Below are 18,586 nucleotides of genomic sequence, written 5' to 3' on the forward strand. Positions count from 1 at the left end.
AGTCTCTGTTTTCTTGCACACTCTTGAGCAATCTTCACTCTCTCTCACTTACTACCCTTACATCAAACCCACCTAAATACAGGGTTACTAAATGCTGAATTACAAGCAAATTTGGCACGGAATAAAGCCAATTAGATGGTTGAATAAATTCAACCTTACAATTAGCAACGCAATGTGTTATACCATATTGTATATGCTAGAGTGGATGCGGAAGAGGAAGCATAGAATAGGAACACCGAGAACACGAGGGTTACGTGGTTCAGCCTTGATGGCCTACATCTACGGAGGAATCCCTTAAGGGTTACATCTTTATTGTGTAAGAGTGTAGTACAATAACCTGTGTTACAATGAACCTAACATGAGTATATATAGGCGACTAAACCCTAGACTACTAGTACAAGCAGGAGTGGGCTTGGGCCTATTACATTGGGCTAATATGAATAATATATATCTCTAACACCCTCCCTCAAACTCAAGGTGGAAGCTCGATGAAGGTTTGAGGTTGGATAAGCATGAGAAGATCACTTGGAGATGCCTTGAAGAAACCATAATGAAGAATGTGCCAATTGACCAATTTTGGAGTTTCAAATGAAGAAACGGAGTCCAAAATTGGAATCTACGTGAAAAACTGAGCAAAATAGGCCCTTTCAGAAAATTTAACTTTTGGTCAAAGGTCAACGCAAAATTCAAAGTCAACGGATCTTGGTCAAAGTCAACGGTTAGTGCTCACGGGTCAGATCTGAGCGGTCCGGGTCGGGTCGGTCCAGGTCAACAGTCAGCTAGGTGACGTGGTGCTGACGAGACAACACTACTGACGTGGCTAGCTGATGTGTCTGATGACGTGTCTAAGGCTGACGTGGCTCTTTGCTAACATCATCAATTAATGGCATCACAGATTTCAGCGCGTGGCAAGTGCGTGGGTGTTCCACCAGTGCGTGGAGGAGAAGCCAGAAACCCAGGTAGCGCATGGAGGCACGTGCAATAGTAGTTGAAAGCCATATTTCTTCTGTAGGCAGATCGGTGGTCGACATGGCCAAAAGGACGGCGCGTGTGGCCAATGGATGAGCTACACAATAGGAAATCGTGGCGGTGCTTGGGAAGGATCCGGAAACACAGGCGACGCGTTTTGGCGCGTGTGAACGCAATAGACGGTCGGACTTCTCGGGTTTTACAGATCGCCGAGCAATGAGGATGACATGGCGGCGCGTGTGGCTATGATCTAACTGGGTCTCGAGAGTTTGGCGGTGCATGGAGACATTCCAGAGCTATAAGCGACACGTGGTGGCGCGTGAGCTTTCCGTTGAGGGCCAAGTTTCTGGGTTTTTGTCACGGGAGGTCGTGGAGCACGTCCGTGGTGTTGGTTTCATCAGGCGAAGCATGGATTTGCACAGATCTAAAAAGTTAAGTCACGGCTTTCTTGGTTTGTTGGATTTTAATATAACACAGAGCCATGGTGGCTGCGAGATGCCGTGGAGTCTAGATCCAGCAGATAAACATGTGTGACCTCAGATGGTGGTATGCATGCGAAAATCTTCTTTATTGTGTAGTGATGTTTGTTTAGTGCCAAGAACGAAGTTTGGCTTTGATACCATGTTAAATATAATTATTATTAGCAACGCAATATGTTATACCATATTGTATATGCTAGAGTGGATGCGGAAGAGGAAGTATAGAATAAGAACACTGAGAACACGAGGGTTACGTTGTTCAGCTATGACGGCCTACATCCACAGAAGAATCCCTTAAGGGTTACATCTTTATTGTGTAAGAGTGTAGTACAATAACCTGTGTTACAATGAACCTAACATGAGTATATATAGGCGACTAAACCCTAGACTACTAGTACAAGCAAGAGTGGGCTTGGGCCTATTACATTGGGCTAATATAAATAATATATATCTCTAACACCTTCAAACAACTTATTTCTAAGGTTCCATATCTTTTAACAAAGTGTTGCTCCAAATAAAAGGAACTCATCTCCTCTCTAGCTTTCTTCTCTTCTTCTTTCTCTTTTCCATGTAGCTTTCCTTGGATATCTCTCTATGCGGCACCTCTTTCTTGGGCACTCTGCAACATCAAACAAAGTTTCAAAATTCTCTTTGATTTGTGTGCTTTACAAAAAAACGTTGTTGATACAAAACCTAGACTTTGTTGTCTTTTTCCTTGCATTACCTCTCAAGTGAAAATCCATTTTTTTATCTCTTGATTTCATACTTTATTTTCTCTCTCCCCATAGGGAGGACTCTAAGGCCAAAGCTATCAATTTTTTTTGTAGTATTGTCTATTTATAAGACTCTTTTCCTATTCTGCGATTTTAGGTCAGCGGTGGGTTCAGATTTGGTAGCTGTGTCCTGCGATTTTGCTGTTTTGTTTTGGGATTTTATACGTTTTTGGTTTGGGGATTGTTGGTGACTACTGTAATGTTAGTCTTAGTGTTTTTGTAGTTATGTGTATTGGTCAGTTTGTTGGTTGTTAGTGGTGGTTTTTGCCATGGTTGTGGAAGTGGTTCTATGTTGCGGGGTAGATTTTTGGGCTGTTGCTGTGATATGTTTTTGTTGAATTATTTTATTTTATTTTTTAATGTGTTGTATTATTATTTCTAATCTTAAAATAGTAAAATAGAAAATGTGACGTAAAGCTTCTTCTTAAAATTTCTATAAAAAAAAGAAAAGAAAAGGTTGGTAACGTTTTGATGTATTAAAATAATATTTCATACGGAAATTTCTCTGGCATATGATTACGCATACTTCTGTTTAGCATATACCAATTTATTTGAGCTAAAACTAAACTCTTGTCTATAATAAAATGGCGTACAACCAGATATCCGTACTTACTGGAAGTACTAAATAGATGACTATTAGGTGGATAGTCGAAGGTACAGGGGTATGTAATTCACTGGATTTGGCATTGAATCCCACACTGAGAATGCACTTGAACATGTCATCCATTTCCTCGTCATTTCAGGGAAATGTCGATCAATCACATCCTTCAAAGTCTCAGTCTTGTTAACCCATTCTAGGCCTTTCTGTGTGTAAGTTTTGGAGTTGAAACTGGTCATGAAAAAGCGATCAGCTTCTAGCCTCCTGAACAACATCATCGTACAAAACAAAGCATTAGTGCACTCTAAAAAAATAATAATAAATAAATCAAATTTGTCATCTTATTCTTAGTATGACATGGAGCATACCTTGAAGCAATTAGTAGGAAGAGAAAGAAAGCAGTCTCACTGATTGCAAAGCCTTTGATCTTCTTCTTTGCCTATAAGCCAACTTGCAAGTCCAGCTTCTCCACATCATCTCCCTACACATCATAGAGAGCTTCTATGACTTCTTCATCATCCGTCAAATCTCCCACTTACTAATAGGAATCATCATCAAGTTCCTCCGGAACTCATTGTACCTGGGAACTTCCCTCTCTCTATCTCTATAAACTAATGGTCCAGCATTGTAAAATTAGATTTGGACTATGAAAGTGGAAATAAAATGAGAGTTGTAAATATAAATTGAAGAATGAGATGATATACTTTCCAAGCTGGCCATATTAACAGGATCTGGTCTGTCTTCTCTATTAATATCATGGGCTACAAGGGTTCCTCATCCATGATGGATAGTTCCATAATGTGAGTGCCCCACAAGACTAATGACCCAATGATATTAGCATTTGCTCCATTCCGATTGTTGACAGTTTTCTCTCTCCTTCAATACCCACCAATTCCCTCATAGGCACCCTGGATTCATAATCCCTATAGTTAGTCATGTAGAGTTTCTAGCAAGGTAACATTTAATTAGTATCTCAAACTACTTTCCTTTTGAAAATTAATTCTAAACATTATTCTGTTGCAATGAAAAAAATTGCAATGTTGCTTACTAGGTTGAGGAAAATTAAACCCTATTTTTACATCTGAAAGCCTTTGTTTCTTACCCCCACATCATTAACAACACAATCAGAAAAAAAAAATTATTAACGAATTATAAAATGGAAATACTAGCACAACATCAACACCATATGCAACCACTACCAATAATACACATCTCTCCTCCATCAACATTGCAAGTGGTACTGTGCTGGAGCTTGGGAGCCTTGAAATGTTCTTAGTTTTACTAACATTCAAGGCCATTTTTTTTGTAGAATATGCTAGTCTATTAGCCCTCTTGGGCCCATTGAATTGTACTTGTTCTCCACACCTATTATGCCTATATAAAGGCTCTCTCTTGCACAATACTACAATGTTTCTCAGTCTCCTTGTCTTTTCATTCTTAACAACATATATGGATGCCCCCCCCCCCCCGGAAAAGAAGAAAAAAAAAAAGAAGAGTAGCCATTACACATTTAACCTTATGATATTAAATTATAAATAATGCTCTCTAATTTGACCTCCAATTCTGTAATCCTGATTCTGCCCTTGCACACATAGTTCTGGGCTCCCAGAACATTTGTGCCAACGTCTACAAAGAAAACTATAAACTTTGCAGCAAGATGCAGAAAACCCATAAAAGGTGGGAAAAAAATGGCGAGAAAATGTTCATCGTACTAGTGCCTAATATTTGCGGATACAATGTAAGAAGAGAGAATGGGAAGTACTCATGTAGTATGGGAGGATGTTTGTCTTCTGAAGTTGTAGACATGATGTCCCTAAGGACAAGTGTTTTAGGTAGAAGTGAATGCATTCTGTAGCTCTTCAGTTAGTGAACAGGGAACTCCATGATTTCTTGGCTTTTTAAGACCAACCAATCCACTCAGTTTTGATCCCAATATATGTCCAAATAACTCCTTAAATTTCTTCCCCAAAAGTCCATACCTTAAAAAAACATGGTTTACATATTTGATTTTCAGTGAAGTGTAAAGTAGAAAGCAATGGCATTAGAAATGCATTAAATATGACAGTTTAATTTTCATGCAGCAATATTGCAATTTTTCTGAAACTGGTCCAAAACTGTTCAAATTAGATGACAGAAATGTTCAAGTACATAACACCAACTTCACCATGGGGAAAAAGAATCATAGAATATAAACTAAAACAAAAATAAATTACTTTTAGCATACCACATACATCATTGTGCTCTTTGACAAATAAGGCGTGTAGGAGGGAAAAGCCAGCCCAGCAATTTCAACATCACCTGAGATAGGAATGCTTTTCTCATTATGCTGAAGCAGCCCATCTTCTGAGATCAACTTTCCATCTGTTAGAGGTATTAGGTTTATGTGTGTAGAGAAAGAGAGTATAGAGAGAAGAATAAAACTGATATTAATTGAAGCTAGAAAGACATGGAGAAGAAATTATTTAGAAAATCAAACATGTAAGATCATTGTTAAGTACATCAGAGATGGAATAAACCATGATGTAAAGTCTGGAAAACTTAGACGCACCTGATATTTTGTTGGTTGACAAAGGTTGCACTGACACGCCATTTTTGGCGACGTGTCGGTGTCGGACACAGATACCAACACGACTCGTCGGACTCCGATGTCCGAGCAATGTCGTTTTTTTTTTTGCTTCTCTGACACGGCACCGACACGCCCGCAGTTAAAAAAAAAAAATTCAAGATTTTGACAAATGGACAAATCCTTACTGTTGATTTTGTGATAGACCCTTGAGTGAGAAGTGAGAAATTTCAAATCAGAAACCCACACAACCCTACCATTGATTTCACTCTGTTCGCTGCCCTCTGTCCCTCGCGAGCGCTACATCGGGCCAATCGACGACTCGGCGAGCTCCCTCTGTCGCTTTGTCCTTTTCGATCTCTCTCTCTCTCTCGGTGTGGACAGGTCCGAGCTTCTCTTCTCTCTCTCTCTCTGTTTCGCGATTTCTTTTTTTTCTTTTTTTCTTTTTTCTTTCTTTTATCTGCTAATTGCTTTGGACCTTTGGTTTGGTGTACTGTGGCGTGTTATATTTATAACACCCAAAGCTTCTTTTTCTTTTTTTTTAATCCCACTCAATATTATACTTTACTATATATATATATATATATATTTATATATTTTGTTTCTTTACTCAGCCTTGCCTTATAAATTATAATGTTCATTATGAATATAGTGATTTTTGTTTTTGTGTGTAATGCTATAGTTTTATTTATTTATTAAAGTTAAATATTGTAGATGATTTTACTAAAGTTTGTTTTTGTGATTTTTGTTTTTGTGTCTGCTTGTTTTCCTTTTATGTTTTTAGTTTTGATGTTGAATGTAGCCTATTTAAACTTTTGGTTTGTACTCTAAACATTTTATGTGTATTATTGTACTACTTTGGGTGTTAGTTTACTTATTTGTAGTTCTTACATAATTTAAATTCTAAATATAAACGTATTTTATGTCTAAAAATATTAAAAAATATGCCTAAATATAAATTTTAATTAATTATTTAATTGCTGTGTCCACGCCGTGTCGTGTCATTTATTTTCAAAAATTGTTGTATCCCCTTATCCGTGTCCATGTCGTGTCCGTGTCCGTGCAACATAGGGTTGTACTACCACATAGACTAAACTTATGAACATTTGTAGATATAGACGCAGTATAATTCCTATTGGCCAGCAGCTAGAAATTTCACAGAGGTAAGAAGAAGAAGAAGAAGAAACTCAGAAGAACTAATATGGTTTACCCAAAATTGTGTGAACTTGAAATCAGACAGAGAATGCAAAGAGGCTCTCTTTGATTTGAATCTCAAGTTGCTCTTCTTGGGGATATAGATAGGTAATTTACAGACAAGTCAAATGAAAGAATTTCATTGTTTTGCTTAAAACTATTTTCAGCTGTTTGAAGGGAACAAGGCAGATTGAGAGCCTGTTGATAAATATTGGCACCCGTAATTTAATGAGGCACTGCACCACATCTGACGCTAGTAGATATTCCGGCTTCTTACAACTGTTAACAGGCAGATGATGTAGAAATGAAGGGTTCCCCCCAACTATAGAAGAAATAAAAAGTCCATTAATTCTATGGTTTTAAATATTATGGTGCTGTGTGTTGAAGCCGATGAGGCAGACTTGAGGTGGTGCATAAAACCCCTAAACATTTAGCCTTGTCCAACAGAAATCAATCTTTAGTCCCAACGTACAAGGCATTATACTACAATAGTGAAGCATGGGATTCACCGTCTAATGAAATAAACAATAGCAGCACATAAACCAAAGGTAGATATAAAACATTTGTTACAGTTTAATATCAGTGCCATAAATTTTGGCAGATATCTGTCATTGGGTTCATCTATAGTCACAAAGTGTGAAAGAGGAAATCTCCAAGGCGCATAATTTTATTCCAATACATAGAAAATGAATAAGAAAAAATAAAAATGAAAAGCATAGAAAAAGATAAATGAATAAAAGGAATAAAACCTTCAAGAATCCAACATCAATGATAATCATAACATGTGCAGGGTACGCAAGTCCCAAGTGCCATCAATTTGCCACAAAATTTGAACCTAAAAAAGAAGAATAAATTTGAGGAGGAATATTAGAAGATAAAGGAAAGTGCCTAACTTATTAATTCACTTATCTTCACGAACGCAGTCATTCCTTTCCATTGCATTATAATGACAGTTTTTGGAATATCAAGAAATTTAGTAAATAGCACATGAAATAGACAAATATTTTTTTTATAAGTACATGAAATAGAGAAATCATGAAGCTTACATTTTGTTAAAAGGGAGACATCAGAAGAGAAGAACATGAGATTGGAGGAAACTCGCAAATTTTAATGAACTTCAACCAGATAAGAATCAAATTAACACCCGGGCATAACAAGATTCTTGGAATGGTATATGTCCATATTTGACCACTCTGTCGGCAAACAGAGTGGTCAAATATTCAGCATTTTTCGTCAAGTGAGCATCAGATGGTAGTAAATTCTAATACTTTTTCAAACATCAGAGAGCATCTCTATTGAAATGGATTGCACATCTTCCTGAATTTGCTCTAGAAATTAGCAATCTTATATCACATAATTTTCACTAGCAAGATCACCCATTTTCATTATATTTCTTTTTCTTTCACAAACTTTTTGCCCATGCTTGTGCTATAGATCTTGATTTTTAAAATTAGATGTTATCCATGTTGTTGGTAAGATATCAAGCATGATGAAGGGGTTCAAGATGGATCAGATTACAAAGTGATGCTCCCATTGGACCTGATAATTGCATAATACAAGGCTAAGACTGTGAATGTGAACTACAGCCAAAAACAGAGAGAGAGAAAGGGAGAGAGATTAATATGTAAATGTAGCATAGGATTATATGGGAACTCTGCAACTTTGAAAGCCGATGATGTGGAATTAAAGGAAGCATATTCACCTGCCAATAAATGCCCTCGACATTCCTTCAGGAAGTGCTCAGGAGATAAATCTAGTAGTAGTCAGCCGGGCAATGATTGCTAGGAATTTTACCATTTGAGTTGGTATATGGAGAGAGAATTCTTTGCCAAAAGCATGTAGTTAGAGAAATACCATATCATTTCATAAGCTTGTCGGAATCCAGCAGGCAAATCCATCATTGTCTTTTGCCACTTGTTTAACACCGCATCTACGTATTTACGATAAAAAAGCTAATAAAAGGCACAAAATTATTACTGCATTAGAAAATACTAATTAACAGCACTCAGGCAAAACATTTAATCTACTCAAGAGCATATAAAAGAATTTTAACCTCCTTAAGAAATTTACGTCTCCTAAATAGGCCTCCCTCATCCCCTTCATCACCATCAACAAAGTCATCAAAGTAATCGTCGTCATCGCCATCATCCTCACCACCATCACCGCCACCATGATTTATTTTCTTTCCAATATCTCCAACACCTCCCCCGATTGCAGTCTGCAATTCCAGAAGTATCAGTCATGTTGCCCAAGACAATGAACAATTTTCATCACAACATGTTTAAACCAAATTAAAGCAGTAAAATTTAGTTAATTGGTAAAAGGAATGCAAAACCTCGAATCAGAGTACTTAGACCTAGATTAGCACCCAAGTCCAAATCTATAAATATGTTGGTTCCCCCTAAAATAATATTTGCATTATTTAGGAGTTATATAATTTAGATGGTGTCAAAACTACCAATTTCACCAGTTTCAAACACAACCAGAAGTCCACTTTATCTCAGAAGGCTATATAAGAGTTATAAAACCTATTAAGTTAAAGAAAAAAAATGTAATAAGGCTAATACAAGGTCAACTATGCTCTATGGTACTAAATGTTAGGCTATTGAGACGCAATATATTCATAAAAAGAGTCAAACTAAAATAAGAACATTAAGATGGATAAATATAAATATAAGGAAAGATAGGTTATGAAACAAATAAATTTGTTTAAGGATAGGGACAAGGGTGGTTCCAATTGATGAAAAGATGAGGAGAGTTACTTAATATGGTTTGGTCGTGAGCAAAGGAGAACAATTAATGCATTAATGAGAAAGAGTCATTTGATTCAAGTCAACAAACAAAAGAGGTATAAGAACACCTAAACTAATATTGTTACTAAGAATAAAGGACATGTTGATTAGGAAGGTGTTAGAAAGTATTTGTGGCAACTGGGGTCGTGTATCACTGATTTACTAACTAGGGGTTTGTCCAAAGGGCTTTGTCTTTGGTATGATGCTAGTTAAAGAGGATTAAATGAGCCAACCTCAGTTGATCTGTGGGGATCCAAAGATCCATAGCCAACCCAAAAGTTCATTTTTATAAATGACCCTACAAGAATACAACAAATGAAATGTACATAATTGGAGAACAAAGGATTTTAGTTCAAATTGTCCACATCATACATAATTGGGTTGGTTAGCATTTATCAAACATTTGGAATTTAGTTCCACTATGTTTGATGTGGACAATTTGAAAGGAACAAAATCGTCATATGTTTGAGGATCCAAAAACAACAGGAACTCAATTGTTAGCTTTGTATAGTGGTTCTTTATTTGATTGGTCTCAAGCATGAGGATATACTCATACCATTTCCCTTCCAAAATTCATATAGCCATTGTCTCTTGGTACATGATTTTGTTCTTTTGTATTCTTTAGACTCCTCTGTGTCCATTGCACAAGGAGTAGTCTCTTTGCAAAAAAAAATGATCTTGCTTATTGTTGAGGTCCAAAATATCACAAGCATTGTATCAAGGCCCAAAACATTACAAAATTGAAATTTAAAACCCATTCAGGTCTTCAAAGAAGGGACAAGGCCCAAATGTGCCAATTAAAGGCCACTTAAAACAAGTAGGAGGGGGTCCAAACCCATGAATAGGTAAACTTTGGGCCTTAAAAAATAAAGGAAAAGAAAAAAGGAAGCTCAGCCCAACCCTTGTGAAAGAAATTTGCAAGGGAGCCTAGAAAGGATTAAACCAGGATACTTGGGAATTCCCAAAAACCTGGGATCCTCAAGATATGCAGAAAAAAATAGCTGGAATTGAGACAGCTCAAAGAAGTATGCTTATGGACACAAAGGACGAAGGTGGATATGTCCCATCAGCCACCCATGGTTCAGAAAAAGGCTGATGACTTAGGAAATTGGCACTTTATGAAAAGAAGCCTAGTACCTCGGGGAACACAGGAAAATGGACCAGAAGGAAAGTGGTCGGGGTTCTTTCAGCCTAATAGAGAAGAATCTGCCCATTTAGAGAAAATGACAAAAGGTGAAGCAACCAAAAAGGTAGGTTTGAAAAGTAGCATCTAGAAGCCTTGGAAAAGGAAGATTGAAAGTTAGCCCTTAGGACCTACCAAAAGAGGAAGGCTAGCTTGGGACTTTTGGAGGGGAAACCTCAAAAGGGAGAAATAATGAGAGAATAAGGAAAGGACCAGCCATCAATGTTGTCGACATAACATTAGTTTTGGTACCCAAGGCAGCAAATGTAGGAAATTAGTGGTACACCAAAAGCCCTAGGAAAGCCCTATAAAAGGGGACGGAGCCAATAGCAAAAACGGGTTAGCAATAAAGAATCAGAGTAAAAAGTTCCTTTGAAAAATACATAGGGGTTGATCTTTCTCTATGGTTGGAAAAATCCCACTGTTGTGAACTTTCTGATAAATCCTCTAGAAATTTGTATGCCACATCATTTGTTAGACTCAAAAATCCACCACCATTCATGGACTTAGTCATGTTACAATTTGTCTGAGTCAAACCATTATAAAAATATTGTACTAGTCTCCATGTTTCAAAACCATGGTGAGGACACTTTAAGATCAAGTCCTTAAATCTCTCCCAACTCTCATAAAATTTCTTTTGTTCATCCTAATAAAAACCTGCAATTTCTCTCCTTAAAGTATTGGTCTTGGCCATTGGGAAAAATTTAGAGAGGAATTTTGTGACCAACAGTTCCCACGAAGTGATAGATCTAGGTGACAAAGAATTAAGTCATGCTTTTGTTTTATCCTTCAAGGAAAAAGGGAATAAACGTAAACAAACAAAGTCATCAGTGAAATTCTGGAACTTACAAGTAGTACAAATCTTAAGAAAATCCTTTACATGCATATAAGGATCTTCTCTATCCAAGCCATGAAAAGTAGGAAGAAGGTGGATTATCTGTGGCTTCAACTCAAAATGTGCAGTAGTGGTTGCAGGCAATACTATGCGAGATGAAGGATTGGTGGTAATAGGTGAGAACAACTGTTAGGACATATGTGTTTCACTTGTTAAGAACATATGTCATTCTTTTATGTAATTGACTAATCCTCTGACAAGACGCACTTTATTTTTATTTGGGTAGATCTAGGATGTGTTTAATACTTCAAGAAACATGTTGTTCAAGTCTAGTATTAAAGCCATGAAGATTGGACCAAGAAACAAGTGAAGAAAAGCTGTTCATTAAAGCTGGACAGATAGCTCGACACTTGCGACAGATTGCTCGACAGCTGCTCGACATCTCTCGATAGCTGCGGACAGATAGCTCGACACCTCTCGATAGCTGGTGGATCGATCGAGAAAGCTTCTGTCTCCTCGACAGCTCCTCGATAGCTTCTCGATAGCTGTTGATAACGATCAAGGAATCAGTTAGTTGAACAGCACAGATTGCGATGATGTTGAGGGCCTAAAAGATAAGAAACAAGAGATAGAGGAGACCAGGGTTGGCCAGTCACAAACTCTCCGATGGTGAAGTTAGCCTTTTCTCATGAAAGAAAGAATTCTCCTTTTAAAGAAAGATAGTGTTTGGAAATAAAAATACTTAACCCTCTTCTTGTCGGAGATTCATCCCTTTTTATAGGTTTAGGAAACAGTTATCCATTAGATAACTTCCCCCCTTTTCACGGAGACCGGAGCGTATAACTTGATAACCGCTACAGCGGTTATCTTTTCATGTCAAAACTGCCGTTAGGCTCGTCCTAAGCGCTGTTGGACGAGAGATTGTTCATCAATCAGTAGACGTCGTCCAGAGGTGTCTGTGGACGACAGACAAGTAATCTATGCCTTGTGGACTAAGGACGAGTGTTCACTCTTACCCTTTATATGGACGACCTCTATGGACGAATAAGGAATTGGTTATTTTTTAGACACCATCAGTTGCCCCTTTGTCCATGGGTCATCTTAAGGATAATTTTAGGTAATTTTCAAAGTGTGCACTTAATGCCACGTATCACAATCTAATTGATAAACTGATGCGTCTGGTTATTTTTTCGAGGAGTATGCCACGTGTCATACTTTGGTTAGCTGCGTTGTTTCGCATCCCAAAGTTTACAGCCTATAAATAGTAGAATTCCTCCAGTACCCTTCACATTTCTGAGATTTCCTTCCCTGAGCATCCTCGTCTTAGCGCCTCGTCTAGAAGTATCATCTCGTTCTTAGTTTCCTCTTCTAGATTTCAGGTATTTCTTTAATCCTTGTCCTTAGATTTTAAGTTTTCCTGAAAATGTCTAAGACCATTCTTTCTTCATCTAGTAATAGTCTGGGCAAAGTCATAGACGAGTATCATGACCCAAGTAGTTTTAGTGGCTCTAGTGATAGTAGTAATAGCAGCACTAGTAGTGGCGGAAGCACCACGAACGAGTATGTGTCCGGTGTCCTTGGGGTACCTTTAGAGGTTTTCCAAGGACTCAAGATGAGGAGCGAGTCTGGATCCCAGGCTGGTACAAGTGCCCCCCTCGTCTACAGTTCAGGACGAGGTTGAGGTAGTGTACAGTTGTGCTATAGGAATAGAATCCAAGACGGATGATAGGAGATTAGATTTGCTTAAAAAATGGTACCAGATCCCAGACAACCTCAAACCTGAGTTAGCAGTTAGTGGGGAGTGGTGTTGTCAGCCACATTTTGGGATAGGTATTTACGAAGCCTATCTTTTAGGTGGACTTAGGTTACCTTTAAATGCTTTTGCCAGAGAATTACTTACTAGGTTAGGTATAGGTGTTTGTTAACTTAACCCCAATGCATGAAGGTTAATTGTCTCCATGGAAGTTTTGTGAAGGGAGGTACTTGAGGGGAACCGTCCTCTAACTGTGGACGAGTTCTTTTATTGTTACAAGCTTTCTAAGATCAATCAGTCCCTTGGCTTTTATCAATTCACAGCCAGAGGGAAGGATTATAGATTGATTAAGTCTATAGTTTCCTCGGATAGGAACTGGAAGACGGAATTCTTCTTCGTCTCAGGTTTCTGGGCTGGACGCCCTCTCGAGGTTTCTCAAGACCCATTTCCTCCCTACACAGGAGAGTTAGGGAACCTTCATCCTGAAGGTATGCTTATGGTTGTCATTTTGCTTTATGTTTGTACTTATCTTTGTAGACGGCTGTTTAATAATAATATTTTTTTTTTTTTTTTTTTTTGCACAGGTACTAGACGACCTCACTTAGGCAAGTTTTATATTGAACGAATTTAAAAGGTTCGTCTGCACACTAACAGGGCTTTCCATTCTTTGGTTAGTCTCCAACATCTTGCCACTTGGGGTTTGGGTCCCAACCCGTCCACTGAATCCCTTGCACACGAGCTTACTATTTGTAGACGTAAGTTTGGCTAATTGTTTCCTCTTTCCTCTTTTTTTTTTTTTTTTTGTTTGTTTTTTAATACCTTTCTTTTCAGTAATAGCAACAATGAAGGAAAACAAAGGCAAAGAAGTTGTGAATGAGGCAGCTGCAGTTGGGCAAGAGGCACCGCCTCAATCTCATCCGTCCGTAGGTGATAAAAGAAAGAACTTATCTAGGGGTTGACTTGGGGAATCTTCCAAGCAGGCGTAGGGAGAAAAAGGTCAAGCACAAGTCGTCCAAGCCTAAGGACGTTCAATCCACACCTACTGTTCATGACCCTGAAGACATCCAGATCCTTGATTTAGAGCCCAAGGACTCTCCTATGCAAGCCCTGTCCACAGTTAAGGCGCCTTCCTCGTCTTAGCCTTCTCACGAAGTACCTCAACACCTCATTGGGAACGAGGATCTTGCTTGGGAAAGATTTTGGATGGCTGTGACTGATGCGAACGTGTCTACCTGCTATAACATGTCTTTGAAGGACTTCGAGCATTCTGGGCTTCATGATCTTTTCAAAGTATGTATGTTTTCCCTTTTTTTTTGTCTTGTCCTTTTTGACAAGATTCCTAACTAAACCATGATTAAGGCCATGTCCAAGTTCATCGCTACATCCAGGCAAGCAACTGATCTGGACAAGACGAGGGTCTTGTTAGAAAAGAGAATCAAGGAAGTGAAGGACAAGGATGACGAGTTGAAGACTGATGTTGTGGAGAAGGTCACCCATCTTGACCACTTGCAAAAGAAGAATGACAAGCTGAGTGATCTTCTCAAGAAGGCCAAGGAAGACGCGGTTACAGAGTTTAAGGCGTCCAAGCAGTATACGGACCTACTGAATACCAACTATGCAGCTGGGTTTGAGGACTTCAGGATGGACGCCGTGGAGAACTTCCCCAATATTGATTTCAGCTCTATCAAACTCAATCTTAGTGGTGCTCCTAGCAGTTCCCTCCTCTAGACGAGCTCAGAAGATGTTAACGTAGAGGATGATGCTACAACCCAGCCACCTCAGGACGACCAGCACACAGACGCCCCTCCAGCCTGATTATGCTTTTTTACTCTACTTTCTTTTTTCTTTTCTTTTTTAAGACTGTTGTTGTAACTTTATGTTAATCTCGTCCATATCTTTCAGACAAGTTTCAACTTTATGTTAATCTCGTCCATAGCTTTCAGACGAGTTATCAAGTTTTACTTTAGAGGGTGTTTGGACGTTGGTCGTCCACCCTTAAAACACTTGTTTATTTCTTTTTGTTATAACAAGGACGAAAGTTGTGTTTTTGTTATAAACTTCTACTCGTCCATGAATGTGATACCTTACAAAGTGCTTGGAACTTTTAAGATATAACTCTTGGTGAAATACTCGTCTTGGTGAAATCCTAAATATGAACATCACTCGTCTTAAGACTTCTAATGCAAATGATAACTTTGCATTCGTCCATAAGCTTAATTACTTTAGAAGGCTTTGGTCAATAAACCAAAACATCGTCTTTGCATTCATTCGTCCATGTGTGGACGTGTAATATGTTTCATCCCGTCTGTTTCAGGGACGAACATTTTGTGGACGTACTATTGTCCGTCCGTGTTTGGACGTACTATTGTCCATCCCATCTATTCCAAAGACGAATGTTTTATGGACGTGCCATTTCAAGGGAAAATTTGCTCATCTATACTTGGACGTGCATACATTTCCCTTGTTTATTGAAGTTACATCTTCGCGTCCGGAGAATTTACTCGTCTTGGGCTTTTCGACCTTATTGTGGATTAGTTCAAACGAAAATAACATGGAGACTAGAAATTTACACAACATTTTGTACATAACATAAATATTGTTTACAGATAAGGCATATACATATATTTATGCCTTTCTTTTTATTTAATAAGTACAAACTCCATAACTTCGTCCATAATCACAACATAACACAAATATTAAAGTAGTAGTATCAAACACAAACAGCATTAAATATAAGTAGAATCATAAGTCTACATACAAGGTCCAAGCTCATCCATGGCCATACTTCGTCTAGGCTCAATTTTACTGATAGTACCTCCTCAAGTGCTCCACATTCCAAGGGTGCTCCAATTTTCTCCCATCCAGGGCCTCCAAGTAGTAGGATCCTTGCCTTTTACAGTTGATAACTTTGTAGGGTCCTTCCCAATTTGGGCCCAATTTCCCAAAGAGACCTTTCTCAGGACAAGATCTCCTATGTTGAAACGCCTTGGCTTCACCATTGCATCATATTGCCCAGCCATGAGGTTTTTGTACTTTGCTGTCCTGTATTCTGCATCTGCCCTTACCTCGTCTATTAGATCAAGGTTCAAACGGAGTTGCTCCTCATTATCCTTATCTTGATACATCATCACCCTGTGATTGGCCCTATGTACTTCTGCAGGTATGACTGCTTCGCTTCCATAAGCTAGCTTAAAAGGAGTTTCTCCTGTAGGGGTTCTCACTGTCATCCTGTAAGCCCATAGAACACTAAGCAACTCATCTGGCCATATCCCTTTTGCCCCCTCAAGCCAGATCTTGATGATTTTCAACAAAGATCGGTTTGCCACTTCAGCTTGGCCATTTGCTTGAGGATGAACGGGTGAGGAATAGTGATTCTGTATTCCAAAGTGTGCGCAGAAGTGCCTGAAGAGTGTGTTGTCAAATTGTCGTCTGTTATCAGATACCAATACCTTAGGCACTCCAAATCTACACACAATGTTCTTCCACACGAAATTTTTAACATTCTGTTGTGTGATTGTTGCTAATGGTTCAACTTTCACCCATTTGGTGAAGTAATCAATGCCCACAACTAGGAACTTCATCTGCCTTATGCCTAGAGGAAAGGGACCCAAAATGTCTAGTCCCCATTGTGCGAAGAGCCACGATGCCATCATTGGGGTGAGGTACTCTAAATGTTGTTTGGGGATGTTACTAAACCGTTGGCATTGGTCGCAGACCTTGACGTATGCTTTAGCATCAGCTTGCATATTTGGCTAGTAATACCCTACATGAACAACCTTGTGGACTAGGGACCTGACTCTTGAGTGATTGTCACATGCTCCTTCATGAACTTCTCTTAGTACGTAGTTTGCTTCGTCCGAAGCCAAGCACCTAAGATAAGGTTGAGAAAAGCCCCTCTTGTATAGCACTTCGTCCATAAGAACGTATCTAGCCGATCTTAGCCTCAACTTCCTGGCTTCGTCTTTCTCTTCTGGTAGCCGTCCGTCTTTCAAGTATGATATAATCGAGGTCATCCAATTTCCTCTATTCTCCACCTGTTGTACTTCTGCGATATCTATACTTGGCATGTACTGAATTTCATCAGATTCGTCCACAGATTCATTTGCTGAGGCTTCTTTTGCTATAGTATCAGCTTCCATGTTCTCCTCCCTTGGGATTTGAACGAATTCAGCTTTTTCAAATCTTTTCATAAGGCGCATCACTCTACTAAGGTATTTCCTCATTCGTTCTTCCTTTGCTTCATACATTGCATTTACTTGCCCCATGACCAACTGAGAATCCCCCAGGACGAGTATAGACTTGGCTTCCACAAACTTAGCCAATTCTAGCCCTTTGAGAAGGGCTTCATACTCGACTTCATTGTTAGTTGTTTGGTACTGTAGACGAACCTTATGTTTCAATTTGTCTCCTTCTGGAGATTGTAAGACCACACTAATTCCACCTGCATGCCTTGTAGACGAACCATCCACATGGACGACCCATCTCTTACTGCCTTCTATCTCGTCATGACTTAGGGTAAACTCCGCAATGAAATCTGCTAATGCTTGAGCTTGTATGGCATGCCTTGGTTGATATCTGATGTCAAACTCACTGAGCTCGACGGCCCACTGAATCAATCGTCCTGCGGCTTCCAGTCTATTCATCGCCTTCTTGAGCGGATGATCTATCATGACATTAATGACATGGGCTTGAAAATAATGCCTCAGCTTCCTGGAAGCGGTGATCAATGCGAAGGCTAATTTCTCCATTTGTGGGTACAGTCCTTTCTCTCCCCTTAATGCCTTACTCGTATAGTACATGGGTCTTTGCACTTTATCTTCTTCTCTTATCAATGCTGAGTTCACGGCATGCGAGGTTACTGTTAGGTATAAATATAACTCCTCTCCCACTACGGATGGACTCAGCAATGGAGTCATGGTAAGGTATGTCTTCAGATCTTCAAAAGCTTTCTGACATTCATTGGTCCATTCGAATGCTTTTCTAAGAACCTTAAAAAATGGCAAACATTTGTCAGTGGCTTTAGAGACAAACCTGTTGAGTGCAGCAACTCGTCCAGTAAAGGATTGGATTTCTTTGGTATTTTGCGGAGGCTTCATGTCCAGTATTGCTTGAATTTTATCAGGATTCATTTCAATTCCCCTATGGGAGACCATGAAGCCAAGGAATTTCCCTAATGATACTCCGAAAGCATATTTGCTAGGATTCAGCTTCATGTGATACTGTCTCAGCGTGTCAAATGTCTCCTGTAGGTCGTCTAGATGCCTTCCATCGTCCTGACTCTTCACCAGCATGTCATCTATGTAGACTTCCACATTCCGCCCAATCTGCAAATGAAACATATGGTTGATCAATCTCTGATATGTCGCCCCTGCGTTTTTTAAGCCAAATGGCATCACCTTATAACAAAATAAGCCTTGACTAATGACAAATGATGTTTTCTCTTGGTC

At 38.9% G+C, this 18,586-nt stretch overlaps 1 non-coding gene and 1 pseudogene across 1 annotated transcript; one reads left to right on the forward strand and one right to left on the reverse strand.

The window, feature by feature from the left end:
• Positions 1 to 2,697: 2,697 nt before the first annotated feature.
• On the reverse strand, positions 2,698 to 11,245 carry LOC115986262 (annotated as a pseudogene).
• LOC115988243 lies at positions 11,124 to 11,232 on the forward strand. Its single transcript, XR_004091413.1, has one exon. It is a non-coding gene; the product is annotated as a small nucleolar RNA R71 (small nucleolar RNA).
• Positions 11,246 to 18,586: the final 7,341 nt, after the last annotated feature.

The sequence above is a fragment of the Quercus lobata genome, chromosome 4, assembly GCF_001633185.2.
Source record: "Quercus lobata isolate SW786 chromosome 4, ValleyOak3.0 Primary Assembly, whole genome shotgun sequence".
Lineage (NCBI taxonomy): Eukaryota > Viridiplantae > Streptophyta > Magnoliopsida > Fagales > Fagaceae > Quercus > Quercus lobata.